This window comes from Mya arenaria, chromosome 14 (genome assembly GCF_026914265.1).
Source record: "Mya arenaria isolate MELC-2E11 chromosome 14, ASM2691426v1".
Classification (NCBI taxonomy): domain Eukaryota; kingdom Metazoa; phylum Mollusca; class Bivalvia; order Myida; family Myidae; genus Mya; species Mya arenaria.
The window spans coordinates 1,645,069-1,667,046 of NC_069135.1; the positions used below are offsets into that span (position 1 = coordinate 1,645,069).

A 21,978-nucleotide genomic window follows, 5' to 3' on the forward strand; every position below is an offset into this window, starting at 1 on the left:
ATGACACGTCAGATCATCAATGTTTTGCCCTGGCCTGCCTTCTCTCCGGACTTGAGTCCCATTGAGCATCTTTGGGACCAGCTTGGACGTCGGGTATACTGTGTACGCCACGTCATCAACAAGGCCGAGCTTGTGCAGGCGCTTCGGGAGGAGTGGAATACCATCCCCCAGTACCGCACACAACGTCTCATTCGTAGTATGAGACGCAGGTGCCAATCTGTTCTGGATGCTAATTGCAGGCATATAAGATAATGAGATTGTGAATTTCAATTTTTTACCCCTGTCAGCTTAGGTGGCACAATACTCGTCAAATTACCCACAAATCGTTTGGCAAGTGATATATTTCAGAATAGCCTTAAATTCATTTTTTTCCAGGTTTTCTAATTGAACTTCAAATCAACGTCAAATGATGATAAGAATATTCCCTGGTGCGTTTTCATAGACCGCGAGTATATTTGGCTAGAGATGACATGCTACGCTAAGAAATGGAGTTTGAAACATAACAGTTGTATGCAATCATGAATTTAGGAAACGTTTAACAGTGTATTTTGTGTGTGTTTTTTTTTTTTATTTGTTTCTTTGCCATAAATGTTATTGAAACACACAATACCACCGTACTGCAGCAATGAAACGGTGAACATATTCGCCGACATTCAATTTTACGGAATAAATGGAATTTGTTGTTGGCCATTCGACATTGGATTGTTTTGTCAACAGCATGGGCAAATGTGTTTGACAATTTATCGATTGGCAGTAAGCCAGTAATGTTTTCTGTAAAGAATTTTTCACATTTTCTTTAGAAAGCTCCCAAATTAGCATGAAGCACAGGAACAAGCAAAACAATCACAGTTTCTGCGATCATGATTTTAGATAGATTTAAGTCGACCGTTCAACTTTTTTTGTTTTACCCAAACTGGTGGAATATAAGCGTGTACGTATTGCTTTCGAAATGACATATGTTTATGAAAAGGGTAAAGAATGATATTTAAAACAAAACATTTGTATTTGATTGTGAATTTAGAAAAAGTTTTTACCGTGGAAACCTTAATTATGTTTGTTTTAAATTCGTTGTTGATTATTCTGAATTTAAAGACTTGGTCATGTTAGCGATCATCACATATAAAATTTGTTACCGGTGAATAGGTATTAGAATGTGTTTTTTAACATATGAAGAATGCATTGTTTTGATAATGTGTCGACTTTGCGAGAACTGACAAATGTATTTTGAAACTTAACAATTGTATGCAGTCATTATTAGGAAAGCGTTTACAAGTTTTGTTGTTTTTGTGGATTTCAACACATCCTCGTACTGCAACATAACAGTGACACAGTGGCCTCTTTCGCCACAATTTAACGTTTCTGCCTTGGTTGCCTACGGAACAATTTGATTACAGATTTATTTCCTGCAAATACTTTTTGTCACATTTTCTGGTTCAATTCCCAAAATGACATAAAGCACAGGAACATACAAAACTCGTAGTTTGAAAATGTAAGGAAAGTGATTAAAATGTATTTTACTGCTTTGATTGTATGTGTTTGTATTTCTTTGAGATAAATGGTATTAACACCGGAAAATATTTCAACACAACACCAACGTACTGTAATATAATGGTATCACGGTGGCCATATTCGCCGCCATTTAATTTTACGGAATTGGTTGGTCATTCGATATTTAATTGTTTTGTAAACCTCATGCAATTTTTCTTTGAAAACTGATTGATTTAGGATTGAAGTAAGCCACATTGATAAGTCATTTTTATGAAAAGAAATTAATTGGCACATAGTGTGGTGTAAGTTTTCATAATGGCATGAAGCGCAGAAAACAAACAAACACCGTGTATGCCTTCATATTTTTTAAAATAATTTAATCCTTGTGTTTTTTTGTTTTCTCAAACTGGCGTTTAAACGGTAAACAATAACACACTATCTCCGTACGTGACTATATTCACCACCATAAAACTTGCCTGAACAATTGTTATTCAGTGTTGGTGTTTCTTTCGTGGAATGTTATTTACCGTACGCAAAACTATATGCTTTGAAAATGTGAATTTGGTTGGCCAGCCCTACATTAAATGTAAAACAAATGTACGAAAAGGGGTAGAAATTTGTTTATTTCTTTCAAAATGACTTCGTTAATGAAAATGGTAAGGTTTGATGTTTGACACAAAACAGTTGTAATAGATCATGAGTTTAGAAAAGTTGTAACACTGACAACCTTGTTTGAATTTGTTGTTTGTGTTTGGTAAGAGAATGGTTGGCCATGTTAGTGACCATCACATATGAAATGTGTTTCTGGTGAATCGCTATTAGAACGTTTTGCCATTTCAGCGACCACCACGCGTCGAATTTGCTGTTGGTAAATGTAAAATTATGTATTGATCAAGTTTGCAGTTGCTACCATCCAACCTTTCATAAGATGTAGGAAAACGTATATCAAAATAATTTGTTATTGTTCAAAAAATATTTGTTTAGGTCAAACGACTGATATTGTATTGGAGTGGCAGGCACGTACAGTAGAGATGGCACAAAATCGCAAATATAATGCATTCTAGCACACCGGATAGGCATTTCCGGTGATTTCAGCCGTGCTGGAAAACTCCATCTGGCATCCCCCATGCCAGATGAGTCACGCGCTGTGACGTAATACTTTCAATTTCTTTTATTTAAAACTTTTTGTAACCATAGTAATGAGATTTCAATAGATGAGTTCCATTAACATTAACTTTACAAAATATTCCTTAAAACAAAACAAAATAAGCCTTAAAAGACGTGATAGCGAAGGAACTTATTGACGTATGCAGTGAATACAAATTACTGCACGTCATGACGCCAGTAAACATCATCGCACGCGCTTTTTGGTGAAATGTACAAAAACGCGCTTTCTTATGTATTTTCTTCACAAAAAAATGTAATTTAAGGTATGCTAGAAAAAATATCTATCATGTGTGTCCGTTCTGGATCGAAAAATCCGACCCCGGGCACGCTGCGTAATCGGTAACTCGGCAAGCCTCGTTACCTGGCAACGCAGGTGCCCTCGGGTCGGATTTTTCGATCCGGAACGGGAACACATGACAGATATTATCATTACAGGATGCTCGTTGGCTTATATATAAAAACTATTTTTGTCCAACGTCAAACTGGCATTCAAACGAAAAACAATAATACTGTATCTCCAAACGTGACTGTATTCGCCACCATTAAGCTTACCTGACCAAATGTTGTTTAGTGTTTGTACTTGGTCATTGTAAGGTTTTTAGCTATACTGGCCAAAGGTCAAAAGAGCTTATGCGATGGTAATGTGTACGTAGTATGTGCATCCGTGCGTCTGTAAACAATTGCTTGTGAACTCGATACAGTCGTCAGTTTTGATTGTATTTCGATGAAACTTGTACAGTATTGATATATCCATTAGAGTTCAGCTCCTTTCAAAAACCAGCCAGATCCGCCAATGCATGCCTAGATGATGGGCCTTGAAAGTTAAAAAAAAATGATATTTTTTGCTAACCTAGTTAAACCAGGTCTGCATGAGCGAATTCTATTTTCGGCCAAGTTTACATGTGAAGTCAAGTCTAGGATTAAAGGGAGACAAGTTGCTTTTTGGTTCTGCAGTTGATTTGGTGAATTACTCTGCCTTGTTTTTGTTGAAAGCCCAAAGGCCATTTTTTAGCTCTTAAGTGTCTGTAGTTCGTGCATTCATCTTAACAAAATTGGTTGTGAATGTTTGTTCAAATTATGTTCCTCGGGTCATTACTGGCCAATCCCTCGGTTCACAGGTTTGGTAAACTTAAATTGGGAAATGTTTGAAAATCTTTTGTGTGTTCGCGCATCCATCTCAGCACAATTGCTTGTGAAAGTTTGTTCAAATTATGTCCCTGTGGTCATTATTGGCCATCCCCCAGGGTTCACAGGTTTGGTATACAGTCGAACCTCGCTATGTCGACGTCGGATAAGTCGACTTTCCGGTTATGTCGACTTTTTTCCCCGGTCCCGAATGTATTCCTTCTTATTCTTTATAAAATAAATCTGTTTGTGTCGATTTTTTTTTCTCCCACCTCAGATAAGTAGATCCAATAATTAAACCATGCTAGATATTCTTATCTTGCCCACGGGCGAAGATAAAATGCCCGTATGGAACTCCTTTTACCACATGGTAATTACCTCCCTTGTTGAAGACTGTCGTCAGTAGCATCAAGGAAATCTTGTCTTATGGTAATATTTAGAACGCTAATTAATTATTTCTCGCTTCAAATGTCACCATAAAACAGTTTCCAGGCACCATTCAAGAAATAATGCTTCATTCTCCTTAGAACTATTTAAAAAGACCGATTTGACTATTAACATTAACTGGATCACTGCGCGTATATCCATGACAACCACGTGCTATCGCATATCCATACGCAATTATTTTCACTAAGCAAAAGAGTTCCGGCAAAAAATATATTTTTACTTAATTTTGTTTAACTGAGGTGGGAGAAAAAGTATCTACCATAGCCGCTCGTATAAGATAGGTTCATCCCGACCCTCGCGCAGGGTGTTTTGCGGAAACTCGGTAAACCTCGTTTCCGCAAAACACCCTACGCTCGGGTCGGAATGAACCCATCTTACACTCTCGACCATGGAAGATACTTATAATCTCGACTTTTTCGCTATGTCGACCTCGTTTTTCAGTCCCAGTGGTCGAATTTCACACATTTCCTATGTTCTTTATGTCGAACTGTAGATCGAGACGTAGGTGTGAAAATATTCATGACGGTTTGCGGCATGTCGCAAAATACCGTGCATATGGATAATCATACTGATTTAGATGAAACGAATATTATTGTATCGAAGTGGCGGCAAAAATGCGCTACTGAGCGCAATCAGGTATAAAGAACTAGTTTTATGTAAGGTCACATGACAGTTTTTATAATTGAGATGTCATTAGACGCTTAAATAAAAATAAAAAATAAAAAACATTAAACGTACCGTTTTTAACATTGTGTGCACTTATACTCGTATATGGGGAGAAATGGCATGTAACGCTATGAAATTTTGTTTAAAACAACAATTGTATGCAATCATGCATTTGGAAATGTTTAACACTGCTATTTTTTATTTTTTTGCTATTATTTATTTTTTTGTATTTCACTGCGATAAATGGTATTTGAACCGGAAATATTACATCACATATTAACGTAGTGAGCCCGGTGACCACAATCGTTTAATTTTACGGAACAAATGAAATTTGTTGGTCTTTGGACATTGGATTGTTTTGTAAACCACATGCACAATTCTATTACGTCATACTATTTCCGCAATCAAATGAGAGATGTGCAGAGACCGTATAATAATCAATCAGTGCGCAGTTGTAACTCGTACAGTGAAGACTATTCACTGAGTAACACTCGACCGTGACGGAGTTTGCTTCGTCTATATACGATTATTCACGTTTTGAAATATATATACATTATTGATTTCAGGAGATTGGTTCAAGTACCCGTTGTACTTCAGTATCCAGGTGGATTAGTTTGGCGGGACACTAGTAACTTGATTTCCTCGTGTTTTTGTTGGTTATATGGGGAAAACTATTCTGTTTTCGTCACTCGAGGTTTTGTATTTGGTGACATTAGAAGGTATTTTACGATGTCTGAAAGTGAAGATATAAATTTGATCATATTTTCCGCCCATCCCATCCCTATTTCCAGGTCGAATTTGCTGTATTATGTGTTCTATTAATATGTATATTTATTTCATTTACAGAGTTCCACTGTGAGTGTCTTACATAAGTTAGTAACTTATTTGTTACGTTTATGATTTGAGATTCACCGTATATTCAGTTTCGTCCCAGTTGCTTCATGATGTTTTCCAAGATTCCGTTAAAGTTGTTGCTGTCTCTAAAGGCGACGTGGCCACGATTGACCAAGGTTACGATCCAGATGTGCATAGACGCTATTACCAATCCTCCAGCATCCGAATACTGTCTTTTGCTGTGTACATGTTCACCAAATACATTGCCAATTCCTAAACTGTTTGTGTTGTTGTATTTTGAGATTAGTGAATAATTAGTTTACTCACGTATTGGGTGAGTAAGTATTCTTAGGAATACGGTTGTACTTCTATTTTTGAAACTATTTAGGTAGCTTCTTTTTTATTAAAGGATTCAAGTTTAAAGTAACAAGATACAAGTAATATATAATTAATATTCGTATTAGTTTAATTTTGTTCTGTTCGCAAAGTAATTTAACACGTGTTGTTAAATTTTACGACATTGCCGAAAATGTATCCCCTCGTGTTTAAATGCCGACATAGAAGTCCAACTTTCGAAGAATGCCACGGCTTCGGCCGCTTCTAGTGGAAAGAAAACGTCGACAATGTCGACGAAGATTCCACATGAAAAACGGGGCTCTTCAACTATTCAAAGTAGCTAAAAACCGTCTCATAAAGACTGTAATGGCGGGAAAATGAACTAGGTACTTGAGATACTACGAGTACTCCACTCAAATGTGAACGCACAAAATGCCCGTCATGATAAGCAAGAGAAGTGTAGAAATGATTATGAATTTCGAGTGTCCCGATGAGGGTCAACATGGCATTGATGTTCCGTATGAATGAGATAAATTTGAGGGACTATTTCAGTGTGAATCCTTCGGGGAAAGTTTCACTGACACAACTCAGAATCAGTCAAAATCTATGTTCAAGAAACTGTTTGACAAGTTCCAGCAAAGTGAAGTAGTTGCGGACGTACATTCAGATTAAGCAAATCTAGTAAACAGTTCATTCAGAAATGGTTTGTCGGAGGAAAATCTAGAAGAAATTCTTAAACAGATACACAGACCGCAAAATTGTGACTCTCTTGTAATGACCCGGGTCAACCAAGGTATCTTGCGCTTGCTTAAAAGTTTCACAAAGGCAGAAGATTATAGGTTAAGTTCACTTCAAGGTATTCTTTTGAAGGTATCGGTGAATGTTGTAAAGCTTGTGTAACAGCTGGGAACAGCTGAAAGTGAAACGGACTGAGCATATTGAATTAGGCACCACAGCCATTGCTCTCCTTGGCCACGCTAACAAAATGATAAATTCAAAGAGAAAAGAACTTCACAAAGCAGACTTGGACTATAAGTACCACTATTTGACTTCGGCATCTTTGCTCTACACTGATTTACTGTACGGCAATGACAATGAAGTAAATAATAACGTCAGAGAAATCAATAACATGAACTGAATTGGTAAAGCGACAGGCCGTGGTGGAGGTCCGGTGAGAGGACGGGGCCGAAGAGGTTTTTACCCATACAGTTAATGAAGCCGAGGCTTCCGCGGTCGTAGTCGTGGTGGTTTTCCAGTCCGCACAGAATCCCCATCCACGACAAGAAACGGCAGATTTCCACAGAAGAAGTAGATCAGGTCAGTACCTTTCGTGCAGGTAGATTACAAAATTATGTCAAAAATTGGAGAAAAATAACAAGTGATGAGAATGTTTTAGATATTATTGAACATTGCCATATTGAATTTATAAAAGGGGAAAACCCAAAAATTACAGAATTAAATTTTCGAAAACAGAAGAGCAGGTGATTTGCCATGAAATTGAAAATGTATTGGAAATGCAAGTCATTGAAGAGGTTTGTAACCATCCAAATGAATATATTTCTCCAATGTTTGTCATACAAAAACGCTCTGGTGAATACCGGATGATTCTCAATCTTAAGAATCTCAATAAATATGTTGAATACACTTTTGAGTCTGCGATAAGATTGGTAAAACCAAATATGTTGTGTTTTTTTTGCTAGCACTGATACCAGACATGGGTATTACAGTGTACCGATTGCAGTTGAAGATCAAGTCAAGTTGAGTGAGATTTATTTATCTTGGTAAGCTTTACCAGTATCGAGCCCTGCCAAATGGTATTTCCTGTGCGCCAAAACAATTCACAAAAATGATGAAGCCCGTTTATGCATCTCTGCGCATGATGAGACACAAAAATTCAGGTTATATTGATGATTCACTATTAATGGGTGATACATATTCTGAATGTGAGCGAAATGTTCATGATACTGTCAATCTCATGACGGAGTTAGGATTCATGATTCATGAAACAAAATCTATAATTGTTCCAACTAGGAAAATAACATTTCTCGGTAATGATATTGATTCCAAAAGAAATGGTGGTAATGTTACCATCAGAAAAAGTGGAAAATATAGTCCAATCATGCACAGATTTGCAAAGACAGGATAGAGCAAAAATTAGAGATGCTGCTAGGATTTTGGGTCTTTTGGTGTCATCCTTTTCGGCTGTTGAGTTTGGTCCATTGTTTTACAGAACTATTGAATGTGCAAAAAATCAAGCACTTCAGCACCATGCTGGTGATTATGAGTCTTTGATGTATATCACAGAAATTATCAAAAATAAACTCTCATGGTGGATTAAAAATCTTTCTCACCAAGATAAACATATTATACATGGAAACCCAGATCACTACAACACTAGTTCGTTTGGATGGGGTGGTGCTTCAGAGAATGTAAGCATTGGTGGCCGATGGGATGATACTGAGATTCAGAATCATCAATGTCTTGGAATTGTTTGCTGCAAGCCATGCTTTCAAATCAATTTGTAAGACAAAATCAAACATCCATGTACAAAAACGTTCTGACAACTCGTGTACTGTTGTCATATGGGTGGTAAAATAGAACAACTTAACAACATTGCAAAGCATATGTGGCTCTGATGTAAGGATAGAGCAATTTGGCTTTCAGCAACACATGTTCCTGGAATTGCAAACGAGGCAGATTTTAGTTCAAGACATTTAAATGAAAATGTTGAATGTAAACTAGCAGAATCCGTTTTTTTCAGAAGCCGTAAATTGTTTAGGTTTGCCGGAAATTGACATGTTTGCTTCTCGTTTGAATAGGCAATTGGATCGATTTCGACCAGATCCAAATGCAGAAGCCGTTGATGCTTTTTTCTGTGGATTGGAATGGGTGATACATATATGCTTTTCCTCCTTTCAGGTGTGTGGCACAAGTAATTCAGAAAGGACAGAGCAGAGGTCTTGCTGGTGGCACCTTTTTGGATAACACAAAATTCTTTCACCAGTATTCTGGAAATGTTGACTCGCAATCAATTCATTCTGAAAGTGGACCAGAACACATTGAAATTACCACAAACATAAGAGTGCATCTTTTAGTCAACAAACTACATCTAAGGCTATGTCGTATATCCGGAGATCCTATGAAAAGCGAAACTTATCTGAAAAGTATATTAACATCATCATGGCCTCATGGAGATAGACTACACAGAAGCAATATTCCACGTACATTAACCGATGGATTCACTTCTGGGAAATGGATCCACTTCAAACCCCTATAGAGTATTGCATAGAATTTTTAACTGAACTATATGATTCAGCTATGAAACATTAAATACTGCAAGAAGTGCTTTATCAAGTTTATGTAAAAAAACAAGATGGTTATAATGTGGGAAGCCGTCCATAAGTAATACGTTTTCTCAGTGGTGTTTATAACTTGCGTCCAACTAAACCAAAATACAAAGAGACATGGGATGTGTCAAAAGTTCTGTGATATTTGAAAACTCTGACACCAGCAAGACAGTTGTCATTAAAGATGCTATCTTACAAGCCAGTTATGCTTATAGCTTTGATTCAGGTAAGTCGAAGCCATTCTATTTCTTTGTTGACACTTGATAATTTGATGAAAGACAGTGAGTCTTATGTGTTACACTACACCAGGTTGTTGAAACAGTCGATGAAAGGAAAAGTTAATCCAATCCTAAAATTAAACAGATACGTCGGTGGATAAAATTTGTGTTGAAAAGTTCTAGGATTGATATTGATAAAATAGTCTACAGATACAACGTGTGCCAGATTCTGTGACAAGCCTCTGTAGAGAGAAAGTTGTAGTTCCTTCCAGGATGTTGTATTGCAGTTAACAGGTACCTTTTTTCTACGAATGTTCTATGTATTTGAATAAGTGCCTGTACGAGATCGCGCGTCATTTTTTGTTTGCGTTGAAATCTCATTTGATTCCGGAAATAGTATGACGTAATATAATTCCCCCAAACAATTATTGCTTTCGAATTTATTTTAGGCAAAGAGTAATGGATGATGTTTGGAACAAAACGATTGTATTCGATCATGAATTTAGAAATGGTTTGACAGTCAGAACCTCATGTGTTGTTTTTTCATTTTGTTTTTTTGGTATACAAATGTTTGGGCATGTTAACGACCATCACACATGGAATATGTTAGTGGTGAATCGGTATAAGAATGTTCTATTAATCACATGCAAAATGATTGGTTTTAAAAAATTTCGATTTGGGTAAACAGTAGATGAATCTAAACCCTATGTTCAATGTTTAACAAAATATCGAATTTGATCGAAACGACTGTGACTGGTTTTTAAAAACACTATTAAATATGAAAAGGGCATGTAAAAGTTTTTGTTTATGAAGTTTGCAGAAGGGTGCATTCAGCCTTTTATACCGTATAGAAACGTATTGGAAAGTGATCAAATTGAATTTTATAGGTTTCGAATAGCCATTATTTATGAAATGAATAAACAAAAACATTGTTATTGGTTTGGAATAATCTATAATAGATGTTTATGAAAAGGATGAACATTGATTCAGGTCATACGAGTGTAATTTTATCGAAGTGACGGGTACCTAGTCTAGATGGCAATTACTCGCACAAAATGCATTACGGGGCGCATTTGGATGCGTGTGAAGATAAACTAATTTTAATATTGTAAATCTGAGGTTACGTTTTTAACATTGTCTGTGCTGATATTTGGCAAAAAATGACATGTAACACTTGCTTAGAAATGTAAATTGCACCATAAAAATTGTACGCATACATGAACGCGGGATTAACTGGTTGTATTTATGTTGTGTTTTGTGCGATTTGTTTGTATTTCCTTTCAATAAATGGTATTGAAACCGGTCAATATGTCAACCCGATCACGATACTGCAATATAACGGTCGCCATTTTCGCCGCTATTTAACTTTATTGAATATATGAAGCTTGTTGATTGGCATTCGACATTGGATTGTTCTGTTTACTACATGCAAATTATTCTCTTTGAAAATATATCGATTCGAGTTGGCATTAAGTAAAATACATTAATTGCAGTATTGTTTCCTGACAAGAAATTATTTGTGATATTTAGATGTGTAAGTTCTCAAAATGGCATGAAGCGTAGCACCAAGCAAACATTGAGTGTCTGCGATCATAATTTTGGAAAACGATTTAACAGTTCCAAATTATTTTGTTTTCCGCGGTACCTCCGGACGTGACTGTATAAGCCACATTAATCTTACCTGAACAAATGTAATTTATTGTTGGTATTTCAACATAGGCTGCTTTGAAAATGTGAGTTGGAGTTGGCCAACCCTACATTTGATATAGAAAAATGTACGCAAATGGATTGAAGTGTTTGTTTTCAAAGGGTAGGGAATGAAGTTTTGAAAGAAAACAGTTGTATACGATCATGAAATTAGAAAAGGATTTACCAGTAGCAACTTCTTGTTTATTTTGAATTTGTTGTCGGTGATTCGGTATTAGAATGTTTGGCCATGTTAGCGACCAAAACGTTTTGTTAATCACATGCTGAATGATTCATTAAGTTTGAAAATGTCTCTATTTTGACTGGCAGATCATATTCAACCCGCTATTCAATTTAGATCAGCTTATTAAAATTGATCAAACTGGTTTCAAAAAGACTAAAGATATATCAAAAGCGCATGCAAAATTATTTATACATAATGTTTGCGGGTTCATTCAATTATTTATAACATGAAGGAAAAAGTACGGAAAATGATAAAATTCGTAATGATTCGTTTCGAGTAGTCAATGATATATGAAAAGGATAAACATAAGTTACATTAAACGCTAAAATCATAAGTGTATGAGATCATGCATTTGGGAAAGGTTTATTAATTGTTATTGTATGGGTTTTTTGGTCATATACGGCATTGAATCCGGAACGTATTTTCACACAGTGCTGCAATATAACCATGACATGTGACTCTTCGCAACTTGTAATGGGAAATTTCTTATAATTCATTCAATACTGGATAGTTGTTGTTTTTTAAAAAAATATTAGTTTTCGAAAATAAATCGGGGGTTTTTTTTTTGGCAAAAGACCAAATGCATCAATGTAAAACTAGAATAATGTATGGAAGTAAAAGGGCATTCATTCTATAATCAAAATGTTTAACCCTTCATAAATGTAAGTCTATATGAAACCAATTACTAGTATTACTTTTGATTATAGAATAAATGCCCTTTTAAAAACAAATAGTGTAATATTTCTTAAAAGGAGAAATAAATATCGTTTGCGGTCTTATTCCGCGAGAATTGACATGATGCGCTAACGCGTCGATCGCGGTTTTGAAAAAAAGGTTTAACTGCAAGAGTCTTTTCATATATATCGTACTTTGCTGCGCAATAGACTAGTATTGCAACTGTGAGGTTATTCCGGATATAATCTTTCCACCCACAGGCGGACGGTATTTTGAATAATCATGAAGCTTTCAGATCAGTATGAACTAACTGCGAGTTTATAGACATTAAAAAACTTAAACTAGTTAAACGAAATCCCTTGATGTTTGTAGCTTTGATCTTACTTTAAGAAAGAACTATATATAATGACAAGAATTTACTGCATAAAGATCATAACACGAATGTGCAATACGTTTCAGCTGCATGTGTAGGGCTGTAGTATCGGATCAAAATGGCCCGGTCCAGAAAGGCCCACTTGAAATTGAAGAAAGCGATGGTTCTTCACACGGTGGGTGGCTTTAAAGGGGTCTTTCGTCGTCTGTCTTCTAACATATAATGTTCCTTAAATATGTTGGGTTTTCTCTTTCCTTCCTTTCTAAATAATAATACGTGATGTAAGGAAGTCAATACTTATTTCACCTTGTTTTGCATAACATGTACGTTACCTTATAGAACGTGATAACTATGCTAAGTCACTTTTACCCAATGAGTATGAAATTTGGTCAGAATACATGTCTGCAAGTTGTCTTGAACAATAATAAATGTGTGTCTTCGCTGGTCAAAACCTTGGGAGCTATGTCAAATCTTAGAGAAAAAAATCCCCGTCATAAATTCAACATTTTTATACACTTATCACGTTTCCTTACGAAACTAGTTTGCATGTTGCCTTGAACAATTATGAATATGAATTACTGGTCAAAACTAGGTCCCTAAGTCAATTATTATATTTAACAAAAATCCCCGTCGTAAATTAAATTGTTTTATTCACTTATGATACGGCTGTTCTGCTTGATGTTATGAATATGGGTCACTTCCGGTCAAAAACTAGGTAATTAGGTCAAACCTGGAGAAAATAATTTCAATAGCTTTTTATCCACTTGTTATGAAACATTGTCAGACAAATTGAGTTGTCAAATTAGCATGTGGTCTTGAACACGCATGCATATAAATCAACTCTGGTAAAAAACAATGTCACTAGGCCAATTTTAGGGGGGAAATCCCCGACATGATTTAAATATATTTTTTTCCAATTGTTATGAAACTTGGATAAAAAACCTTTTTCCGAAAGTTGTCATGTTATTGGCTTCAATTAATATTAAAACGTGGCTATGTATATCTGTTGATTTGCCACCCATGGCCATTTTCAAATTTAATTCAATGAAAAGGAATTAGGTATCTGTGAACATGTTTGAGTGGCATGAACTGCTCTAAGTTCAAAAGAGATTTGTCAACAAAAAGGAAATAGGTATCTGCGAACATAGTGACCATTTCTTTCTCGCTTTTAAAATGAGTAGCCTAAATCTAGCAGTAACCTCTTTACTCAGAAGGGGTGTGTTTAAAAACAGTTACCTCTTGACTCAGAAGGGGTGTGTTTAAAAACAGTTACCCTCTTGACTCAGAAGGGGTGTGTTTAAAAACAGTTACCTCTTGACTCAGAAGGGGTGTGTTTAAAAACAGTTACCCTCTTGACTCAGAATGGGTGTTTTTAAAATCAGTTAACTCTTGACTCAGAAGGGGTGTGTTTAAAACAGTTAACTCTTGACTCAGAATGGCAGAAGGGGTGTGTTTAAAAACAGTTACCTCTTGACTCAGAAGGGGTGTGTTTAAAAACAGTTACCTCTTGACTCAGAAGGGGTGTGTTTAAAAACAGTTACCCTCTTGACTCAGAATGGGTGTTTTTAAAATCAGTTAACTCTTGACTCAGAAGGGGTGTGTTTAAAAACATTCACCCTCTTGACTCAGAATGGATGTGTTTAAAACAGTTAACTCTTGACTCAGAAGGGGTGTGTTTAAAAACAGTTACCTCTTGACTCAGAAGGGGTGTGTTTAAAAACAGTTACCTCTTGACTCAGAAGGGGGGTGTTTAAAACAGTTAACTCTTGACTCAGAAGGGGTGTGTTTAAAACAGTTACCTCTTGACTCAGAAGGGGGGTGTTTAAAACAGTTAACTCTTGACTCAGAATGGGTGTGTTTAAAACAGTTAACTCTTGACTCAGAAGGGGGGGGGTGTTTAAAAACAGTTAACTCTTGACTCAGAAGGGGGGTGTTTAAAACAGTTAACTCTTGACTCAGAAGGGCAGAAGGGGTGTGTTTAAAAACAGTTACCCTCTTGACTCAGAATGGGTGTGTTTAAAACAGTTAACTCTTGACTCAGAAGGGGTGTGTTTAAAACAGTTACCTCTTGACTCAGAAGGGGGGTGTTTAAAACAGTTAACTCTTGACTCAAAAGGGCAGAAGGGGTGTGTTTAAAAACAGTTACCCTCTTGACTCAGAATGGGTGTGTTTAAAACAGTTAACTCTTGACTCAGAAGGGGTGTGTTTAAAACAGTTAACTCTTGACTCAAAAGGGCAGAAGGGGTGTGTTTAAAAACAGTTACCCTCTTGACTTAGAAGGGGTGTGTTTAAAACAGTTAACTCTTGACTCAAAAGGGCAGAAGAGGTCTGTTTAAAACGAATAATTACCTCTTGACTCAGAAGAGGTCTGTTTGTTACAAAAAAAATGCTTGTAGCCTTCTCTTGATGCATGGGAGATGTATAGTCTATGAGTCTACAATCATACAAAGGCACAAAAAAGGATAAACATATTGATTCAGGTCATACGATTGTTATTTATAGAAGTATATTCCTCGGGATTGTAATTGTGTATGTTATATTAATACGTTTGTTTCTATATTTGATCGTTTGGATCCTTGCCTTGTGCCCTTAAAAGGGTTTATTTTTGAATTTTCAACTACTAGGCCTCTCCGCTTGTTTTTTCATCGTATAATTTACTATTCAACGTTCCGAATCAAATGTAGACTTATTTGTTTCGGAATGACCATTTAACCATGCAAGCACCACTGTTTGCTCTGAACGATTATTTTTAAAAGATGTGGAAAAGGTAAACAAAAATTGAGGGGAAAGGGCAAACATTAAAACAAAATGAGAAATAAAACAATTGTATGCGGTCATTACTTTCGAAGATGTTAAACAGCTTCATATATAAATATAGATATAAACATGCTCTAAATGGCATTCAAACGGGTTAAAATCCATAAAATAACAATGCATCACCAGGCTGAAAAGTTACGTTGGTCATATTTGCGACCATAACACATGGGGGAATGTTTTTTATTGCTTAAGATTCGACAAATAATGTTCCGAACCGCATGTAAAATTGTTTGCTTTGAACATGTGTTGATATTGGTGTGCAATTCTATATATTACAGTACTTAATAACATATAAAATCATTTTCTTTTAAAATTTGTCGATTCTGGTATCCTGTTGGCCATTATATATATTTGACCTTACACAGCATGTAGGAAAACGTTTGGTTAAAACATTTTGGTTTAGGTCAAACGAGTTATTTTTATTGAAGTGGCGTGCCGCTGGACTTTAGAAAAGGGTGCAAATAAAAAAATAAGTTCTGCACTCCGATAGTACGCAATGAAAATGCATTACGGTGCGCTCTCATTTGATGTCAAACTTATGCTTTTATTAAAAGTCGAGGTCCCAAGACGCATGTATTTAAAAAAACAGTTTATGTACGGTTTTATAAAAACAAACTTGTCCCAATGTGTGCTCTTAAATTTGGCGATAAGTTACATTAAACGCTAAAATCATAAGTGTATGAGATCATGCATTTGGGAAAGGTTTATTAATTGTTCTTGTATGGGTTTTTTGTCATCAACGGCATTGAATCGAGAACGTATTTTCACACAGTGCTGCAATATAACCATGACATGTGACTCTTCGCAACTTTTAATGGGAAATTTCTTATAATTCATTCAACACTGGATAGTTGTTTAAAAAAAAAACATGCTAAAATATTAGTTTTCGAAAATAAATCGTTTTTTTTTTGTTGGCAAAAGACCAAATGCATCAATGTAAAACTAGAATAATGTATGGAAGTAAAAGGGCATTCATTCTATAATCGAAATGTTTAACCCTTTTCATAAATGTAAGTCTATATGAAACCAATTACTAGTATTACTTTTGATTATAGAATAAATGCCCTTTTAAATACAAATAGTGTTATATTTCTTAAAAGGGGAAATAAATATCGTTTGCGGTCTTATTCCGCGAGAATTGACATGATGCGCTAAAGCGTCGATCGCGGTTTTGAAAAAAAAGGTCTAACTGCAAGAGCCTTTTCATATATATCGTACTTTGCTGCGCAATAGACTAGTATTGCAACTGTGAGGTTGTTCCGGATATAATCTTTCCACCCACAGGCGGACGGTATTTTGAATAACCATGAAGCTTTCAGATCAGTTTGAACTAACTGCGAGTTTATAGACATTAAAAAACTTAAAATAGTTAAACTTGATCTTACTTTAAGAAAGAACTATATATAATGACAAGAATTTACTGCATAAAGATCATAACACGAATGTGCAATACGTTTCAGCTGCATGTGTAGGGCTGTAGTATCGGATCAAAATGGCCCGGTCCAGAAAGGCCCACTTGAAATTGAAGAAAGCGATGGTTCTTCACACGGTGGGTGGCTTTAAAGGGGTCTTTCGTCGTCTGTCTTCTAACATATAATGTTCCTTAAATATGTTGGGTTTTCTCTTTCCTTCCTTTCTAAATAATAATACGTGATGTAAGGAAGTCAATACTTATTTCACCTTGTTTTGCATAACATGTACGTTACCTTATAGAACGTGATAACTATGCTAAGTCACTTTTACCCAATGAGTATGAAATTTGGTCAGAATACATGTCTGCAAGTTGTCTTGAACAATAATAAATGTGTGTCTTCGCTGGTCAAAACCTTGGGAGCTATGTCAAATCTTAGAGAAAAAAATCCCCGTCATAAATTCAACATTTTAATACACTTATCACGTTTCCTTACGAAACTAGTTTGCATGTTGCCTTGAACAATTATGAATATGAATTACTGGTCAAAAAGAGGTCCCTAAGTCAATTATTATATTTAACAAAAATCCCCGTCGTAAATTAAATTGTTTTATTCACTTATGATACGGCTGTTCTGCTTGATGTTATGAATATGGGTCACTTCCGGTCAAAAACTAGGTAATTAGGTCAAACCTGGAGAAAATAATTTCAATAGCTTTTTATCCACTTGTTATGAAACATTGTCAGACAAATTGAGTTGTCAAATTAGCATGTGGTCTTGAACACGCATGCATATAAATCAACTCTGGTAAAAAACAATGTCACTAGGCCAATTTTAGGGGGGAAAATCCCCGACATGATTTAAATATATTTTTTTCCAATTGTTATGAAACTTGGATAAAAAACCTTTTTCCGAAAGTTGTCATGTTATTGGCTTCAATTAATATTAAAACTTGGCTATGTATATCTGTTGATTTGCCACCCATGGCCATTTTCAAATTTAATTCAATGAAAAGGAATTAGGTATCTGTGAACATGTTTGAGTGGCATGAACTGCTCTAAGTTCAAAAGAGATTTGTCAACAAAAAGGAAATAGGTATCTGCGAACATAGTGACCATTTCTTTCTCGCTTTTAAAATGAGTAGCCTAAATCTAGCAGTAACCTCTTTACTCAGAAGGGGTGTGTTTAAAAACAGTTACCTCTTGACTCAGAAGGGGTGTGTTTAAAAACAGTTACCTCTTGACTCAGAAGGGGTGTGTTTAAAAACAGTTACCTCTTGACTCAGAAGGGGTGTGTTTAAAAACAGTTACCCTCTTGACTCAGAATGGGTGTTTTTAAAATCAGTTAACTCTTGACTCAGAAGGGGTGTGTTTAAAAACAGTTACCCTCTTGACTCAGAATGGGTGTGTTTAAAACAGTTAACTCTTGACTCAGAAGGGGTGTGTTTAAAACAGTTAACTCTTGACTCAGAATGGCAAAAGGGGTGTGTTTAAAAACAGTTACCTCTTGACTCAGAAGGGGTGTGTTTAAAAACAGTTACCTCTTGACTCAGAAGGGGTGTGTTTAAAAACAGTTACCCTCTTGACTCAGAATGGGTGTTTTTAAAATCAGTTAACTCTTGACTCAGAAGGGGTGTGTTTAAAAACAGTTACCCTCTTGACTCAGAATGGATGTGTTTAAAACAGTTAACTCTTGACTCAGAAGGGGTGTGTTTAAAAACAGTTACCTCTTGACTCAGAAGGGGTGTGTTTAAAAACAGTTACCTCTTGACTCAGAAAGGGGGTGTTTAAAACATTTAACTCTTGACTCAGAAGGGGGGTGTTTAAAACAGTTACCTCTTGACTCAGAAGGGGGGTGTTTAAAACAGTTAACTCTTGACTCAGAATGGGTGTGTTTAATACAGTTAACTCTTGACTCAGAAGGGGGGTGTTTAAAAACAGTTAACTCTTGACTCAGAACGGGGGTGTTTAAAACAGTTAACTCTTGACTCAGAAGGGCAGAAGGGGTGTGTTTAAAAACAGTTACCCTCTTGACTCAGAATGGGTGTGTTTAAAACAGTTAACTCTTGACTCAGAAGGGGTGTGTTTAAAACAGTTAACTCTTGACTCAGAAGGGGGGGGGGGGTGTTTAAAACAGTTAACTCTTGACTCAAAAGGGCAGAAGGGGTGTGTTTAAAAACAGTTACCCTCTTGACTCAGAATGGGTGTGTTTAAAACAGTTAACTCTTGACTCAGAAGGGGGGTGTTTAAAACAGTTAACTCTTGACTCAAAAGGACAGAAGGGTGTGTTTAAAAACAGTTACCCTCTTGACTCAGAATGGGTGTGTTTAAAACAGTTAACTCTTGACTCAGAAGAGGGGTGTTTAAAACAGTTAACTCTTGACTCAAAAGGGCAGAAGGGTGTGTTTAAAAACAGTTACCCTCTTGACTCAGAATGGGTGTGTTTAAAACAGTTAACTCTTGACTCAGAAGGGGTGTGTTTAAAACAGTTAACTCTTGACTCAGAAGGGGGGGTGTTTAAAACAGTTAACTCTTGACTCAAAAGGGCAGAAGGGGTGTGTTTAAAAACAGTTACCCTCTTGACTCAGAATGGGTGTGTTTAAAACAGTTAACTCTTGACTCAGAAGGGGGGTGTTTAAAACAGTTAACTCTTGACTCAAAAGGGCAGAAGGGTGTGTTTAAAAACAGTTACCCTCTTGACTCAGAATGGGTGTGTTTAAAACAGTTAACTCTTGACTCAGAAGGGGAGTGTTTAAAACAGTTAACTCTTGACTCAAAAGGGCAGAAGGGTGTGTTTAAAAACAGTTACCCTCTTGACTCAGAATGGGTGTGTTTAAAACAGTTAACTCTTGACTCAAAAGGGCAGAGGGGGGGTGTTTAAAAACAGTTACCCTCTTGACTCAGAATGGGTGTGTTTAAAACAGTTAACTCTTGACTCAGAAGGGGTGTGTTTAAAAACAGTTACCTCTTGACTCAGAAGGGGGGTGTTTAAAAACAGTTACCTCTTGACTCAGAAGGGGTGTGTTTAAAAACAGTTCCCTCTTGACTCAGAAGGGGGGTGTTTAAAACAGTTAACTCTTGACTCAGAAGGGGGGTGTTTAAAAACAGTTAACTCTTGACTCAGAAGGGGGGTGTTTAAAACAGTTAACTCTTGACTCAGAAGGGCAGAAGGGGTGTGTTTAAAAACAGTTACCCTCTTGACTCAGAATGGGTGTGTTTAAAACAGTTAACTCTTGACTCAGAAGGGGTGTGTTTAAAACAGTTAACTCTTGACTCAGAAGGGGGGTGTTTAAAACAGTTAACTCTTGACTCAAAAGGGCAGAAGGGGTGTGTTTAAAAACAGTTACCCTCTTGACTCAGAATGGGTGTGTTTAAAACAGTTAACTCTTGACTCAGAAGGGGGGTGTTTAAAACAGTTAACTCTTGACTCAAAAGGGCAGAAGGGTGTGTTTAAAAACAGTTACCCTCTTGACTCAGAATGGGTGTGTTTAAAACAGTTAACTCTTGACTCAGAAGGGGGGTGTTTAAAACAGTTAACTCTTGACTCAAAAGGGCAGAAGGGTGTGTTTAAAAACAGTTACCCTCTTGACTCAGAATGGGTGTGTTTAAAACAGTTAACTCTTGACTCAAAAGGGCAGAAGGGGGTGTTTAAAAACAGTTACCCTCTTGACTCAGAATGGGTGTGTTTAAAACAGTTAACTCTTGACTCAGAAGAGGTCTGTTTAAAACGAATAATTACCTCTTGACTCAGAAGAGGTCTGTTTGTTACAAAAAAATGCTTGTAGCCTTCTCTTGATGCATGGGAGATGTATAGTCTATGAGTCTACAATCATGCAAAGGCACAGTGACCCCGTTTGACTGTCCGAGAGGCCCAGTACTCCTCGCAAGGCGTCATTCAGCCGAGGTTCCGCCTGGGAGGGAATCTAAAGGATGCTGGCTGGTGTTTAACACTTAGAAGAGGAAAGTTAATTTACAAACACTCTTATTTCGTTAGTCCTCATTCTGATGGCATAATAAACCGTAACTTATTTCGCCATGTTCATAAGTTCATCTCCGCCTCGAAAAGGTTTTCGTTATCTATTACAAAGGCATACTCGGGATTGTCCCCGAAACACGAGCCCAAACCAGTTCACATATCCTACTTCTTACTACCTATTTCTCTCCTGACATCTCCTTTCTCTACCACAACCGGTTAAAACTCCGCATAAAGAATCTGTATACCTTCTCTTATTCTCCCTTTTGTCTTTTCTACCGATTCTTTCCTATTTAAGTTAATTTCACTTATGAATAAAATATACTTTACTGTCGATGCTTTTTTTATACATAACGATACATTTGTGACTTCCGATAACCTTACCACATGTATTTTTCTATATTACTATAAGTTGTTTATATACCATATCGATGTATTAATGATATAAATAGGGAGAGAAGTCAGCTATCTCTTAAGTCCTTTACCCTGTATACTTTTAACATGCTGATATATTAACAACATATGAATGAATACTGTTTAAACCAAGAGGAAATGGTATCTTTGAACACATTTACCATCCCTAACCCGCTTGAAAAGTGAAACATCTAAATATTAAACAGTTATAACTTTGCTCAGAGGAGGTCTGTTTAAAACAAATGTTTATTTCTTGACTCAGAAGAGGTGTGTTTGTTAGATGCCTTTCCTTGGTACAAAAATGGATGGAGGTATCTGCGAACATATTAACCATTTCCTACCTGCGTGTAATGTGGGTAACCTCGCCATAGCCAGTCACAAGTCTGGGTGAAAAACAGGGAGTTACCACTTATCCATGGCTAAAACACTTTTATCTCATGTTTTGAAAAAAAATACAATTCAGCAATTTATGACACGAGTGTAATAAAAAAAAATCTTTTTCGTTTAAACATATTTTATTGAGCAAAATTAATCGACGTTTCAATACAAATACATAATCAAATTTCAGGATAAACGGTAGAAATAAACTAAACCTCTTCAATCCCACCCCCTCTCACATTTGTAAACAAAATGAATCGAACTTTCTATTAAGTTGCTGAAATGTCTGCAAAGTCGGATGGTAAAGAAAAAATGCGATGAACTTCCAAGTACAACTTTTGGACCGTAATGTAAACAAATACATTAGTTTTTCAATGAC

The 21,978-nt window shown here is 36.3% G+C and overlaps 1 protein-coding gene and 1 pseudogene across 2 annotated transcripts in view; both read left to right on the plus strand.

Moving 5' to 3' along the window:
* LOC128217428 (uncharacterized) lies at positions 1-9,048 on the plus strand (annotated as a pseudogene).
* The window catches only part of LOC128216419 (uncharacterized), a 23,725-nt gene continuing 8,633 nt past the window's right edge, over positions 6,887-21,978 (plus strand). Inside the window, exons 1-2 of one of the 2 annotated variants that reach the window (XM_052922980.1) lie at positions 6,887-7,380; positions 8,983-9,922. The gene's annotated coding sequence lies outside the window, so the exon portion shown is untranslated. The remainder of the gene's footprint in view (positions 7,381-8,982; positions 9,923-21,978) is intronic. The other variant, XM_052922981.1, reaches the window with a different exon arrangement.